This window comes from Epinephelus lanceolatus, chromosome 15 (genome assembly GCF_041903045.1).
Source record: "Epinephelus lanceolatus isolate andai-2023 chromosome 15, ASM4190304v1, whole genome shotgun sequence".
NCBI classification, from domain to species: Eukaryota; Metazoa; Chordata; class Actinopteri; order Perciformes; family Serranidae; genus Epinephelus; species Epinephelus lanceolatus.
The window spans coordinates 31,868,297-31,885,217 of NC_135748.1; the positions used below are offsets into that span (position 1 = coordinate 31,868,297).

Sequence of the window (16,921 nt, forward strand, 5' to 3'; positions counted from 1 at the left end):
GCTTGCTCTTTAACCCGCAGGCTACGGAGGGTGATAAATGTCCTACCAGACTACATGTTACACTGTTTCAGCCCAACTGGGAGCCAGACATTTTTATAGGGTTGGCCTCACCTCAGGAGGCCACTGCGGCTTTACAGGAGCTGGCTTTTTGACCACACTGATTTTTTTTTTTTTTTTAGATATTCTTAACATGGACCATTTTTATTTTCTCACCTGAACTCAGGGCAGCAAGTATTAAAAACACAGACCAAGAGGCTGCAGCCATGAGGCCTGCTTTGAGCTAAATGCTAACATCAGGATGCTAACATACAAAGGCAAGGCCAGGTTTATTTATACAGCACATTTTAGCAACAAGGCAATTCAAAGTGCTTTACATAAAACAACATGCTCACACTGACAGTGCGAACATGCTAATATTAAAGGGACAGTCCACCTTAAAAACAAAATGTAATATTTCATCTTTAACCTGTATAGTGCTATTTATCAGTTTAGATTGTTTTGGTGTGAGGTGCCGAGTGTTGGAGATATCAGCCGTAGAGATGTCTGCCTTCTCTCCAGTATAATGGAACTAGATGGCACTCAGCTTGTGGTGCTCAAAGCACCAAAAAATACATTTGCAACAGCAATGTCTCTATCATGAAATCATGACCCGGTTACTCAGGATCATCCAAAGACCTTACTGTGACTGTGACCATTTTAATTTAAGAACTATTTTCTTTCTACACAACTACACCCGCAAATCGTATGACCATAAAGAAGGAAGTGTGCATCTACTGCTAGCTCATCTAGCACCACTGAGGTAGCTAACTTTACAGCCCAGCCGAGGCGGACACCATTAATCTTGCACCGTGTTACCTCTCAGTGACAGCTTACTGACTCCAAACCATATTTGGGAACACGCTGGCTTATTAACTTTAATTTTAGCTTGGCTTGTTATTAGCTGGTAACTAGCTTCTAACAGTCTGGACCACTCTGCAGAAGGAAGGATGATGAGGCGTTCGGGTGCCGTTCACCAACAATGGCTTCATTGCAGTCTCCACCTCGAAACAACAAACATGACCTTCTCATGAGGTTTAAAAGTCACCCTGTGCTTATCTAGATACTTAATTCTGCTGACTGTCATCACTCCTTGCCACCTTCCATCTTCACCACGACACCCCGAGAGCTGCTTCCCTCCACATACACAATGAAACACACGTCACACACTCACAGGTTACCCACAAGGCCACCGCTCCTGAAGGGAAAAAGGGTGAGCTGGTATAAACTGTCCCAAGCATGAGCCTCTCATCCATGAGTAGATGAACATTTTCTTCTGTGTGATATGATTGGCAGGTGTAGTACAGAAAGAAAATAGTTCCTGCCAACACATTCTCACCACAATTTTGTTTAATATCTACACTTTATCAGTGGCCTGTCAAAATATGATGCGCTAGGTAACCCTCTTGCATCAGTTTTGGATATTCAGGGATGGTGTGTCAATTTACCCTTGTTACATGCATCATTTCTTTTCAAAATAAACTTCCATTTTAACAGGAAATGTTCAGTTTTCTGCTTGTTAAATGGATAGAGGCTTTTTCAAACTAAACTTAGAGCAAAAATAGAATAAAATAACTGTGTTTTTGGGGTTTACTTCCTTAGATTTAGGCAACAAAAGCACGTGGTTAGGTTTAAAAAAAAACCCCATAATGGTTTGACTAAAAATTACTACAGTTGTTATTAACATAAGTGACGTAACGTGACATACATCACGTATGTCACTAGCATAGTATGCAACACATACTAGCACACTACGTTATTATTAAAACTACTTGATTGACTTTTGGTTTCACACCTGGCATGAACAGCAGGCTCCCAGGCAGACGTTGCGCTAGACTTCACCGTCGCCGGTCATTTTGACTGTCAGGGTCATAAAAATCCGGTCATAATCTATTTTTACCGGTCATTTTAATTTTCGTTTTTAAATGATAATAAAGATGTTCAAAGACATTTAGTTTTCATTCGTTTGTTTTTAATTAATCCAACAAGCAAGTTATAAAGTGTGCATTAATAAGGACATGAACGAAAAGATGAATAGACATCCACACACCCGTGCCATTAGGCTTCACCCTGGACACACTGGACGGCACTAACACGTCCGGTGTGTCCAGGGCGTTATGTAGTTATGCCTGTAGGCTCGGTGACACAAAATTAAAATTGTAATGAAGTGATTAGGGTATTGAAAAATGTGTTCGGTTATGCACTGTTGTGTTATTTTAAATTATAAACACGGTATTTTCTCCTCACGTTCCTCAGTGCGTGCTGTTATTTTATTTTGAAAATTGGCCGGATTCTCTCGTCTTTTCTGTGCCTCCGCGGGTGCTCCACTCTGCTCAGCGGCCTGTGTGGACAGTCAGATAGGTTAACATGGGCGCTGACTGAAAACTGCCTCCGCTTCTGGGCGCCGTGCTTCGGTTCCGCGTCCAGAGTGTCCCGGGTGCTATGTCAACAACGTTACATGAAGCAGATGAATGACTTTTTCTCTGCAGTGTGAAAATGGCAGCCACTTAAACCACTGACTGTGCACTCCGCGGCCAAGTGGGCAGGGATGGTAATTGCAACCGGTCAAAATGACCGACGGCCTTCAGATTTTCCGGTCATTGTTGTAAAAAAACGGTCAATGACCGGGAATATCCGGTTAACACGACCCCTGCTCCCAGGTGAAAGTCCAGAGTTTGTTTGACCCATCCATTGCCCCTCCCACCCACCTTACCTATGCAGACTTTCTCACTCTTTTACTACAGCTGTTGCCCGAAGCGTCAGCAAATGCAGCCACCTTGGGTGTCTCATACTACCTCTTAAGGGTGCCTGGGTTTATCTGTGTCTGACACCGACAGGCCACTGATCAAGCGTCACTATATGATGAGTTGGGAGTGAGACCATGATGTTCCTACATGAAACTGCTCATAACAAGGTCTGTGGATTATCTTAAGTAACTGGGTCATGATTTTTGGAATGAAGCATTGCTGTTGAGTATTTCAAATGTATTTTTGGCGCTTTGAGCACCACAAGCCGAGAGCCATCTACGTAGTTCCATTATATTGGAGAGAAAGCAGACATCTCCAGGGCTGACACCTCCAACACTTGGCAACTCACACCAGAACAATCTAGATTACTAAATAGCACTATTTTCCTCTAGGGGTGAACTGTCCTTTTAAGCAGGCATGTTCATGTTTGTTCAGCGTGTTAGCATGCTAACATAAAGTGCAGCTGAAGCTGATGTGAATGATATCAGTTTTTCAGGTATTTGGCCAAATTATAATTTTGACCTGATGACGGCACTACATGAAACTTTTAGGGTTGTTGTGGCTGACAATTCATGATGCTCATCCGCTGTCGAGTGTAAAAAAAATACTAATAATAAAATACATAGCCGAGAGTCTGTAAATCTGTAAATAAGACCGTTTCTAAAAATTCCTCGAAAGTTGACTTTGCAAAGATGCGAGTCTTTCATGTGACAGCTTAAAGATTCACTCCACAAAGCAGAGAAAAGTATGCAAGTGTTTCGGTCCCTGCTCTCTGTGCTTCTCCAATTATACTCGATGTGTCTGCTCGGCTGTCTCCTCGCGCTTTCCTCTGAGAACTGAGGCGATGGAGCTGGAGATGGAAACAACGTACTCCTGTACCCCCCCCACCCCCCACCCCCACCCCCCTTAGCCCTACAGGAACACGAAACAAATAAACACATTTACACATTCCCATGAACATATGCAGCAACACAAGCCCACGTCTCGGGATTTATGATACTTCCAAGTTTCTATAGGCAGACATGCAATCACATGAAAATGTACACGCACAGATTCACATATCTACTTCTGCCCCTGTGCTGTTTGTCGACATGTAGAGGCAGCGGAGGGGGGACAGTGCGGTGTATTTGAGCATGAGTGGGCTGATGTGGTTGTGGCCTTACATGCATGAGTAAGACTGTACAGTACATGGCTTCAATACCCTACAGGCCTAGCAATGAGTAGTAACACACTGACACAGTTATCAGACCAGACTAATTGGGTCTGGGACCGCGTGTGAGTGCGTGTAGGAGTGCCTTGCATGTCTTAATGTATGTGCGACCCTTTCTTGCGTTTATGTAGAACCCCTATGTCTGTTCTCCTTCGCTGCCCTCTCACCTCTTAACCTTCTCAAATGCGGATGTATGAAAGTGTGTGTGCGTCCCTGCATGCATCAGTGGCTACATATGTCACATAAGCATCTCCATCCCTCTGCACTGTCTCACCTCTAATCCCGTACTTCTTCTCAGACTCATAAATGTCTCTCCCGCCAGATAAAAAACCGTCAGATGTGTCAGTTTTCTAAGGAAGCTCTTGGCAAATGATCACGCACCCCTGCAACTGTCTGACCCACTTTCAGTCCTCACATGGCCACAGTTAAGATGCTGAGGGATATTAAATATTATACACACAAAAAAAAACCACACAAACATTTATCTAACCCTGCCACATAACCACGCAGTCCTCATGTCACAATCAAATAACATGCTTTATCAAAGCTGCAAACGCACACATGCATGTAGCTTGCGTTTCGCTAATGCAAATAACCCAGCATGAAATTTTTAAAGAAGACAGTCCCATCGTTAATCCAGTCTAAATCAGTCGGTCTGGGAGTATGAATTTAATGAGTAAATTAGAGCTCTGCGGTGCAACGCTGTACTCGTGCCTGTGATCCATCCTATTTCATATGAGCTGGAAGCAGGGGAGCAGAGACAAAGACTGCATCTAAATGTTTCTGACTGGGTCTGTTTTCCATGCTACATAATGTGACTGGGTCATACGTGGTCATACGTACTACTGCAGTGGTCCAGTCTGGAAGTGAAGAACGTGTGAATGAGATTCTCTGCAGCTGGAAAACAGAGGGATGGATGGAGGTAGGTGATGACAATGGGCCCCTGGTCACAGATATGCAGGAGGCCCCACCACCTCTCCTACACAGGAGCAAACACACAGACTTTGTGGTGGTTTTGTCTCCTTGTATGGTTCTTCTGTATTTCCTTGTGATCATTTTTATGTCTCTGTAAAGACATTTTGTTCCTTTTTTTTGGTTGTTTTGTATCTCATTGAGGTCATTTTTTTGTCTCTATGTGGTCATTATTTGTCTCTTTGAGGTCATTATATGTTTCTTCATAATATGTGTGTCTCTTTGAGGTCATTGTCTTTTTCGTTGTCGTATCTCTCTGTCTTCGAAACTGTCTGTCTCTTCGGCAGTTTTTTATGTTTCTTTGGAATCATTTTGTGACTCTGAGGTCATTTAGTGTCTTTTTTTTGGTCATTTAGTGTCATTTTTTGGTCATTTAGTGTCTTTTTTGGTCATTTAGTGTCTTTTTTGGTTGTTTAGTGTCTTTTTGTGGTCATTTTGTAATCTCTCAAGACAGATTCTGCAATTTACATTGTAGAATCTGTCGGCAGCCCTGTGTGAAAGACAACTACAAAGGGGGAGGGGGGGGCGGGGCTTTGAGGTTGAACGATGCTGCGCTTTAGCCAATCACAATGGAGGGGACGGGGCCGATACGTGCAGGCGTCCCCAGGAAATGTAGCCTGGGGCCGTTTAGTGGCTGTTTTGGTAAGGAACCGGAACCAGGGCAAGAGAGATAGGATCCAGAATTGGATGGATGCGCCTTTCCGTCAAAATAAAAGCACCAAGCTAATAAAAATGCTGTGAAACCTTTTTCTTTTATTATAATTCGATGGTGTGCCAGAATTTAAAATTTTACTTTGGTGAACACTTTTACTTTGGTGAATTTGGTGAATTCCGGATCCGCTCTCTAGACTGGAACCAGAATCCAGACAAAATTCAGAGTGAATGGAAACCAGGCTCTTCGTCTTACGTGAAGAGCCTGGTGACGCGAGGCTACAGGAAATGTGTACCTACAGAAACAGCAAGCTCCGCGTCCATGGCAACCGCTCCACCCAAAACACCGTCTCGTCAATGTGAAAAACATGGACAACAACACAACTTACAAGCATTGTGCATCCACCAGCACACCTTCCACTCCTCACAACAGGAAAAAAAGGGAATTAGCGGCAACGTTTTTACCACCGTTTGGTTCGAGTTGCAGGTAGGAGTGTAACACTGGGGGCACCGGAAATGAAGGGGGTGATTGATCCCCAAGGCCCCTGCACTTCCGTTAGTCGAAAAACTACGGGCAGTGCCTCCAGAGCTAAAGGAAGAAATTTATTTATTTATTTATTTATTTATTTTTACCGATGGATTTCCAGATCATGGAAAAAGGTCATTTTGTGACTCTTTGTGGTAGTTTTGACCCTTTCAATAGTAACTTTGTATGTAGTGGAAGCCATTTTGTGTCTCTTTTAAAAGATATTTTTGGGGGCATTTTTGCTTTTAATTGACAGGACAGCTAAGTGTGGGAAGTGAGAGAGAGAGGATGACATGCAGCAAAGGGCCACAGGCTGGAGTTGAACCCGGGCCGCTGCGGCAACAGCCTTGTACATGGGGCGCCTGCTCTATCCACTAAGCCACTGACGCCCCGTTATGTGTCTTTTTAAGGTCATTTTTTGTTTCTCTCTAATCACTGTTGTCTCTTTGAAGTCAGTTTGTATGTCTTTAGGGCCATTTTGTTTCTTTTTTGGTCGCTCTTGTAATAGTTTTGTGTCTCTGAGATCAATTTGCGTCCTCTTTGGTGTTTTTGTGTCTCTATGTGGTTGTTGTGGCCCCTTTTTTTTATTTTTTTTTTATTTGATTTTACATATATATTAACACACAGGTCTGAAAGACGCACACATGCACAAACAGGATCTATACATGCACAAAGTGGAGAGATGTCAGAGTGAGGGGGCTGCCCTTGGTCAGGCGCCCCAAGCTGTTGGGGGTTCGGTTCCTTGCTCAAGGGCACCTCAGCAGGAGGTGAACTGGCACCTCTCCACACGACGTATTTGGTCCGGAAGGGGACTTGAACAGGCGACCCTCTGGTTCCCAAACCAAGTCCCTATGGACTGAGCTACTGCTGTAGTTTAGTTGTGTAGTGGTATCTGTCGGCAGTTCCTTTGCATCTCATTGTTGTCTTTTTGTGTCTCACAGAACACATTTTGTGTCTTTTTTGGTTGTTTTGTGTCTCTTGAAATCATTTTGTATCTCTTTGGGGTCATTTTGTGTTTCTGTGGTAGTTTGGGCCCTTTTAGTTGTATATTAATGTCTCTTGGCAGTTCCCTTGAATCTCTTTGTTGTCTGTGTCTCTTTGAAGTCAATGTGTGTCTCTTTGGGGTCATTTTGTGTCTCTCGTAATTGTTTTGTGTCACTTTAAAGTCATTTTTTTCCTCTTGGTTGTTGTGTATTTCTTCATGGTCATTTTTATTATTCTTTGAAGTCAATCTGTGTCTCTTTGGGGTCATTTTGTGTCTTTTATGGCCATCTGGTGTCTCCTTGTGGTTCCTTTGGCCCTTCTAGTAGTATATTTGTGTCTCTTGGCAGTTCCCTTGCATCTCATTGTTGTCTTTTTGTGTCGTTTTGGGGTCATTTTGAGTCTCGTCATGGTCAGTACTTGTTAATCTGAGTGACATTTTGCAGGTGAGGGCCAGGGGGGCTTCTGGACCTGTGCCCAGTAGGTCGGTTCAGTAATCCATTCAGGGGGATGAATGGATGGGATGGAAAGAGAGAGAGAGAGGATGCAGTAGACAGGAAGAGATACACATTAGGAATAAAGGCAGGAGAGCTAACAATAAAGGGATGAATGACGAAATAAAGAAAAAGAGACTCAGGGAGGTGAAACAGAAGGACACAAAAGAGAGATAAAGGACAGGAGGTAAGATGGCAGCAAGGAGAGAGAAAAGGAAGCAGTGAAACCAGAGAAATGACAGACTGAATGGGGGAGAGGAAAAAGGTCAAGTTTCGAGTGACTTTATGGGTGAAAGACAGAAATAAAAGAGCCGTCACTCCACTCTGGCTCCCAGTTGAGCCCATGAATGGGTCGCTGGCTTCACCACGATACTCGCTGACCTGCATAACTGCTACCGATTAACACATTGTCACATCTGATGCCAACTTGATCCGGCACCACCGAGGGAGGGCGAGGGGGGTCATAGTGATGGCGTGTGTGAGCGACAGACAGGAAGACAGACAGATATTGAGAAAGAGAAGAAGAAAATGCAGCTCCAGTGCCATGAGCCAAACATGAGTGTGCATGTATGTGTGTGTGGGTGGATGCAGTGACGGCACAGTGACAGTAGGTGTGTAACTAATGATGCCGCCTCATAATGAGGCCGACACATCCGTTCACACTCACACATTCCCATTGCACGACCCTCATTATTCCCCTTGTGGATTTGCAGCAGCAGACTGATGCGCATTTGTGTGCATATTCAAAAGGCCGGCCAGATTAAGAGAACGGTATTAAAGAACGGATTCAGACGGAGACCAAAACGCTCATCTTTCATTATTTATGTCTGGTTTAATGGCTGTATCCCACCACCATGGAGGGAAGCACAAAGAGGAGTAAAAATGTGAGACGAGACAAGAGGAGGAATGACAAAATGAAACGAATTAGACAGAGACGAGGTAAAAGGGGTTAGAGAGAAACATCATCTTTTGATATACTCCAGTGAAACAGCTCATTACAAACCCGAGCAACAAAAGAAAAGTACAAAAAAATCTCCAACTCCCACACACACACCCACGGCAGCTTATAAGTGAGGAAAATACAAAACAATCTACAGTAGCCCACAGAGGCACAATTGGCAGTTTAAAGCGTACAGTTAGAGGCAGAAACGGAGTTAGGTAGACACAGAAAGAGAAAAGACAAGTGAAACATTTTGGCATTTTTCTGGCCTGCTGCACTGAGGGTATTCCAGGATGGAGGAAACTCTTTTATACACCCTCCCCTCCTCCACCCTCCCAAGGCCTCAATCTGCCTTTCAGCTCCCTCCTTCAATACTTCAGTCTCTCCCACACTCTCCCTTATCCATTCACTTTCCCAACACCCCTCCCCTGCTGTGGATTTACACCCGCCTCCTCCAAATTCCACTCAGTTATTTTCATTTTGGGTAATTTCTTATTCCGCCAATGTTTATTCATGACCGAGGTTCTGAGAGAGAGATAAGAAGCTGAGTGCTGAGCTGGCCCCGAGGGCTGCGAGGGCTCCAAGTCAGTCTACGCGCACACAAACACGCATGCACGCAAACACCACTGGAAGACACAAGCACATGTTTGCATGCACGTTCGCATGAAGACACACACACAAATTCCCCTCCCACAAACACAGTTTTTCGGTTTCCCGTCACGTACAAACTGAGGTGTTTGCGCCCGTGCAACGCCACGATCGCTATCAGGTTGAGCTGGCTGCCTCTGTTTTCTGTTTGTGAAGGAGGAAACTATTTTCTTTTTGAGATGTCAGTACCAAAACATGTCTGACCCTCATCTGTCAGCAGTGTTTATCATGATGTCATGACAGACACACACACACAACAAGAGAGGCTGCTTTTTTTTCTTCTTTCAAACCCACCCCCTCCTGCGTGTATTTGTATGTTGCCTGCTTGGTGATTCTGTGTATGCAAGCGTGCATGAGTATGTAGACAGATTTGCAGTTCAAATGGCCAGAGGGAGAGAAAGATGAGAGACGTGATGTGCAAAAAGTGAGCAAGAGACGCAGAGAAAATGAGGCGTTTGTCTCTCGGAGTGGGTTTAAAATCCGTCTTATTCTCTCTCGCCGGCTCACAAATCTGCTCAGCCACTTCCCTGCTTCCACACCTTTCTCTGAGTAGCAAGACAATACATGTCGATCTGATCCCTTTTTGTGTCTCTTCTGCACCTTTTCCACCTTTCTGAGAAGACAGTCAGCGGTTGAACACCCTTAAGTTGCGGGTTCTAATCTTGTTTCAATAGTTTCATAGACTGTAGGATGGCTATACACTCATTGGCCACTTGCTAGTACCAGGTTGGACCCCTTTTGCCTTCAGAACTGCCTTAATTCTTAGTGTCATAGATTCAACAAGGTGCTGGAAACATTCCTCAGAGATTTGGGTCCATACTGACATGATAGCATCACACAGTTGCTGCAGATTTGTCAGCGAATCTCCTGTTCTGGTGACTGTGGAGGCCACTGGAGTACAGTGAACTCATTGTCATGCTCAAGAAACCAGTTTGAGATGATTTGAGCTTTGTGACATGGTGCGTTATCCTGCTGGAAGTAGCCATCAGAAGATGGGTACACTGTGGTCATAAAGGGATGGACACGGTCAGCAACAATACTCAGGTAGGCTGTGGTGTTTAAACCATGCTCAGTTGGTACTAAGGGGCCCAAAGTGTGCCAAGAAAATATCCCCACACCATTACACCACCACCAGCCTGAACCGCTGATACAAGGCAGGATGGATCCATGACACCAAATTCTGACCCTACCATCTGTTAGTTAAATATCCGTTATTAATACACGGATAAACTAACATGTTTCAACTAGAGAGTCTTCATCAGGGTGTAAAACCCTACTAGGCAAACGTTTTTGTGCACCAATATATCATGTGACCTGTTTCACATGACCTCCACATGAGCTCTTAAAGTGTACACCTGCTTCCAATGCATTTTATACCCTGATGAAAACTCTCTAGTCCAGATGTGTTGCTTTATCCATGTATTAACAGAGGATTTTTAACTACAGTGCCTCGGATGCATTTTAGGACTGCCTGCCTGTACAGTGGACTTTTACACTGAGTGAGCTGGCCAGTCATCTTTAATCTTTACGTGAGTATTTGCCCCATCCTCGAAGAGCACCTGATTTTTTACAGGTAACTACGCAGAGCCTTAACCCAGTACAGCACTCCCTATTTCTATTTTTGTCCTCAAAATTTGATCTGACCTAAAATTTTATGACACAAATGTGTGTCAAACCGCACTCACACAATCCTGACGAAGCAGGTAATAAGCACATGTATTCTTATATGGCAGCCTTTATGTCTGAGACAAATAGCTCTATGGACAAATAAAGTAACCCTCAATATTATCCCAGTCTTTGAGTGTTAAACAGTTCATAAATAATTCCTAAGAATTGTTTATTTATTTCATTCTAACGTTGTGTAGCCTACTAAGCAATGCATTTTTAATATCTTAGAGAAATTCTAAAAATATAAATATAACCTTTCAAAGGTTTTTGCATGGATGGATTACTGAACAGGCCTGCCAGGTACAGGCCCAGGGGCCCAAAATGTCAGGGCCCCTCTAACCTTTATTGGCAAAATGTCATGCGAACTTAGTTAACCAGAAAAAGACTCAAAATGACCACAGAGAGATGCAAAGGACCTTCAAAGAGACACAAAATAATAACTTCAAAGACACAAAATGACCATAAAGACACAAAATTACCTTGAAGAGACACAAAATCACAAAGAGAAGCAAACAACAACATTAAAAGAGGCAAAAACAGCACAAAGTTTGTGTCTTGCTCCTATGTAGGAGAGGTGGTGGGGCCTTTTGTCCCTAGGGGCCCATTGTCTCATAATCCACCCATGGTTTTTAGTAATCATTAAGTGAAAGGAATATACACCTGAGACCTCACATTTACCGCACAGTGCATAAATACATAATTACAAAATACAAAATTTTTCAGAAACAAACCTCCAACATCAACCACATTCGATTAATCTTTCATTTTATGACAGAAAACCATTAAATTACTCACAAAGATTTGTGACATAATACTAGTTTTGTCCTTTGATGCAATACACTCGCCGCCCACTTTATTAGGTACACAGGCTCACCAAAATTGGACAATAGAAGATTGGAAAAACGTTGCCTGGTCTGATGAGTCTCAAACTGGTTTCTTGAACATGACAATGAGTTCACTGTACTCCAGTGGCCTCCACAGTCACCAGATCTCAATCCAATAGAGCATCTTTGGGATGTGGTGGAACGGGAGATTCACATCATGGATGTGCAGCTGACAAATCTGCAGCAACTGTGTGATGTCATCATGTCAATATGGAGCAAAATCTCTGAGGAATGTTTCCAGTGATTGTTGAATCTATGCCATGAAGAATTAAAAAGGAGGGCCAACCCAGCACTAGCAAGGTGTACCTAATAAAGTGGCCAATGAGTGTATATCGAAATGAATAACAGTTACTTTTTAACATTTTAAATTCCATTTATCATTCGTGTCAGCCCAAAGTGATTCTTACATTTTCCAGTTGTAAAAGTGTGTAGTTTAATCTGTTGTAATATTTTACGTGGCTAAAATACATTTTGAAGCTGACCCCATCCACAGCAGCACATTGCTGAGCATCTGTTTCTGCACTCCGGCCATAATACACTGACTATGGTTAAGTACCTCGTAAAACACCAATTCAAAAAATCTGAACTATCCCTTTAAACCCAGGTTTCCAAAGGTTTTTAGTATCGATGATTACTATATGGGCCTACCAGGCACAGGTCTAGAGGCCCAAAGTGTCAGGGCCCCTCTGACCCTCTGGCAAAATGTCATGCAAACTTGTGTCTTGCTCCTATGTAGGAGAGGTGGTGGGGCCTTTTGTGCCTAGGGGCCCTTTGTCTCATAATCCACCTATTGTTTTGAGTAATCATTAACTGAAAGGAATATGCACCTGAGACATCAAATGTACTGCACAGTGCATAAATACATTTGCAAAATCTTGCAGAAACAATTAATGTTAAATGTTCATGTCAGAAAACCATAAAAGTACTTCCAAAGATTTGTAACATAATATCCTCCTGAGACCCTGTGTCCTCATATGAGGACATCACATTTGGGTTTACTTGACCTTATACTTCATTCTACTTAAAGTTGCAGTAGGTAGAAAGCCTGAAAACAGTTGATTTTTGAGTCTCATCTGAGTTAGGTCTCGTTCGTCTCTGCCCTGAGCCCCTCATACCAGACGAGCACGCGAGTATTTTATCCTACCTGGTTCTATTTCTCCCTCTCTGGGAGCCTCGGATCTCCCTCACCGTGCAGTAGCCCTCCCCATCCCTCCCTCGCGGCCCCGCACCAGGGCCCAGCCCCACCTCACCCTTCCCCTCCCTCCAGGGCTCCGGAGTGGTCTGAGACAAACCTATTGTTTGTCTCAGACCACTTGATTTACATTATGCTTAGAGGATATTATAAAATTTTTACTCAATTATACCAAAACAATGTTGCTTACTGGAGCTTTAACTTAGACCTGTTGTCCTCGTTTGTGGACTCTTATTATGCCATCTAGTGGTGGTAAGACTGCATTACACTAATACATGTAAAAACAAGATAAAGAAGAGTCAGTCTGTAGCCGATCCCTACACAAATGTGGACAAGGTCCAAAACCTGATCATATTTTGAGTTTGAAACTTAGTTATCTGAGCTAAAAAAACATCTGTGGTTTGATATGGCAACAGATTTGACCAATTTTAGCAACAGTGACAAGATAAGACGCTGTTAATTAGGAAGTTCTCTTTGAAAACATTGGGACTTTGTCACGTTTGAAGACAATGGGACTCTATTGTTGTTGACAATGTTTAGTTTTTTTATACTTATCATGTCCTACTGATCCCAACTAGCTAGTAGAAATTAAAAATGTATACCAAACAAAACTTCAGGTCTCAGGAGGGTGTTAGTTTTGGTCCTTTAATGCAGTATATGCGCTCATTTGTCATTCAATAAACCCAACCTTCATGGAGGTTATAATGCCCCATGATTCATGTCATTTTACACATATAAAAAGTACCCTATTAGATGTTAATTAAACTATAATAAGACTATTTCTTGGACAAACTATCAACAGTGAATTAACAGACAGAAACCTGGAATGACGTGGGAGTATGTCTGGAACAGGAGCACCACCTGCTGGATGTTTGGTGCAGGTGCAACATATTTTGGTTGATGTGAGGATGCAGATGTGACAGAATAATTTGGGTCAGACAATAACAGGCGGCTCCAAAATAGTTTGGATGTGTTAACATTTTCTATCACTGTGATTAATTTATTTTTGACTCATTTATTTAAAAAAAAAAAAGAGAAACACATAAAATCGAAAAAGCCCAGCTCCAAATCACTGCTCCAGGCTGAGCAGCCAGTCAGTCTCACAGCCTGAGGTTATTTATGTAACAGAATGAAGACACATCTTGAGAAGTCTTGACATGGAGCCTTCCCGCCGCTAGATGGAGAAGTGGAGCAGAAAAAAAATACCACCCCTGAAAGAACGGTCCTTTCTCCTCTGGCGGCAGAACTGGATTTGCTCCCAGTTTTTTTTAAGGCTGCACGTACACCGCTCCTCTGCAGCCCTGAAGCAGACAGCCTGGTTCCTCGGACGTCATATGATAAGGCTGGAGCAGAGCCAGCAGGGCCCCCGTTTGGAGAGGAGGACCCATATCTCCGTCAACGCGCGCAGCTAGGGCCCCCTTTATCTCTACAAGGCAGGGAGGCGTATCCTTTTCCCCTCTCCCACTCCCCTCCACATACCACTCTGACTCTCCCTCTCACCCGTGCACTAACTACACACCAACCTGCTTCAGACGACGCCCCGACGCCCAGGAGATTTCCACGCAGGGCGAGCCCGTCGTGCGTCTTTTCTCGCCATCCATCGGGGTCTTATCGTTATTGCCATTACTGTGCGCGCTCGGGCTGCCCGTGGCATCACCTCAGCAATAACAGAAAGGGTGCCAGCCACAAGAAGAAGAAGAGGAGGAGGAGGAGGAAGAGGAGGAGGAGGAGAGGAAAGGGGGGTGTTAGAGTATTCGGCTCAGAAATAAACAAGAAGACACCCTGTTTGGAAGACGTCCGTGGCGGGAAAGGGATCTGCAACTGAGTAAGTCGTGATTTACAGAGTGCGGTGGTTGTGTGTTCCTGTGGCTGACCTGCTTTTGGTGGTTTGTCCAGCGGCGCAATATTTAAGCTTCCAGCTCGGGCAGCATCCTTTAGGGATGACAGAGCGGGACAGAGGAGATGGAGATGGAGATGATGAAGGAGATGGAGGCAATTTTAATTTATATAGGTGTTGTGTTTCTGCAGCTGAGTGGCGAGATTCCTCTCTGTAAACACGGTCGCTGCGTTAAGGTTACAACTAGTAATCACCAGGGCGCAGCATCCTTAAAGGGACACAAATGCTCATTAGAAATAACAGGCGCACAGTGAAGCCAGGCTGGTTTGGAGAGGTGTGAGAAAAAAACAGCTGCATGATCATGTCATGTCAACAAGCTTTTTATGAGGCACCCAAAGGCCCGCGTTACTGTCCTGTACTTTAAAGCCACGATAGGCCGACAGGTGTAACGGGACGACATGTTCACGAATGCCTTTCATGATCCATCATGTCATATCGATCTGTGTGCTGAGGAGAGTGTTTCAGCATGTCTGTGTTTTTCTACCCTCGACGGTGAATTTCCAGTGGCGCCAGCCGTCAGTGCACGGCAGAGAGATGCTGCCTGGCTACAGGCTGAGGAGGAGAGGAGAGGAGAGTAACAGGGTAGTCTATGGTGTGTTGTGATGTGAGCAGTCTGCTCCAACATGGCGCGCATGAGCTGCAAAAACCTTGGCCATTACATACTCCTGTCTGGAATTCACACCGTGCAGTGGAACCAGGCTCGGTTTTTTTTTTTTTTTAGGATAGCAGAGAATGAGTGTGTGCATCCTTAATATAACTGCCTGAGCTGCAATTAATACCAGCTCAGGTTGCCACTGGTGATAGAGCCTGGCTCCCTGTGTCCTCTCAGAGTATCACGTAGGCTTGTGTGTACAGTGCTCTCCTTCTGTTGTTATTCCAGTCTCTGAATAGAACAACAACAACTCCTGATTTTACTCTGACTTTTTTTTTTTTTTTTTTGCGAGCATGTTTGATCGCAGCAGGTGACACCAGACAAAAGATTGTGTTTTTGTTTGGTCTTGTGTCCATTGTTTCTCTGTTGGGTTTCTGCCCTGAGAACAGGCGTCACTGTTGCGGACAACATCTCTGTTGACAAAGACCAGCGAGTTAGTGATGACAGCACCGAGTCTGTAAACATAACACACCCATTATAGTTCCTAGAGAATTCATGTGGGTCCTCGCAGAACACACAGGGCGTCAGATCTTTGCTTTATTTATCTGAACGACCACAGTGACACCTGTTTCACTGACTCCATGACAGTTTCTTCTGAGGTGATTTTAAAGGTCCAGTGAGTAAGATAAAGGGGGGATTTAACAAGCTGTGACTGCAGATTGCAACCAGCTGACACTTCTCCTGGTTAGAATTCCTTAACAGTTCATTGTTTGGGAGGTTTTCACCAGGAGCCGAATTATCCGTAGAGGTCTCTTCCTCGCCAAAACAAACAGAGCAGGTTATTAAAAAGGGTCAAAACACGGAATAAAGCAGTTTCACCTTACAAATCAGTGTTTTTCCAATGCTGTTTGGCACAGTGGAGACAGGTGTCTTGCCCGCAACATGCTAATGTGAGCTTACACTTTTTCTCTGATAACTTAATGTGTGCTCACCTCACTTCTAACCCAGACATTCAGGAGGTTTTTACCGGAAGCCGAATTATCTGCAGATGTCTCTTTCTCTCCAAAACAAACTGATCCGGTGATTTGAACTGTTAAAAATACAGTGATGGGCCTCTAGCCTAGCACTTGCTAATCTGTGCTCACCTTTTTTTCTCTGATAATTTAAAATCCAGAAATTCAGGAGGTTTTTAGTGAAAGCCGAATTTTCTGCAGAGGTCTCTTCCTCTCCAAAACAAACAGACCTTGTGATTTAAACAAGTAAAAACACTGAATAAAGCAGTTTCATGAACAAACCACAGTTTCTTCAACACTGTTTGGCATGTCAAAGATGGGCCTCTAGCCTAGCACTTGCTAATCTGTGCTCACCTTTTTTCTCTGCAAACTTTTTTCACGGATAGCCGAATTATCCGCAGAGGTCTCTTCCTCCCCAAATCAAACAGATTCATTATTTAAACTAGTTAAAAATGCTGATTATATCAGTT

At 43.7% G+C, this 16,921-nt stretch overlaps 1 protein-coding gene across 1 annotated transcript in view; it reads left to right on the top strand.

Annotated features, from left to right (window-relative positions):
* Window positions 1-14,252: 14,252 nt before the first annotated feature.
* Window positions 14,253-16,921, top strand: part of palm1b (paralemmin 1b) — a 42,256-nt gene continuing 39,587 nt past the window's right edge. Inside the window, exon 1 of the mRNA XM_033643433.2 lies at window positions 14,253-14,774. The gene's annotated coding sequence lies outside the window, so the exon portion shown is untranslated. The remainder of the gene's footprint in view (window positions 14,775-16,921) is intronic.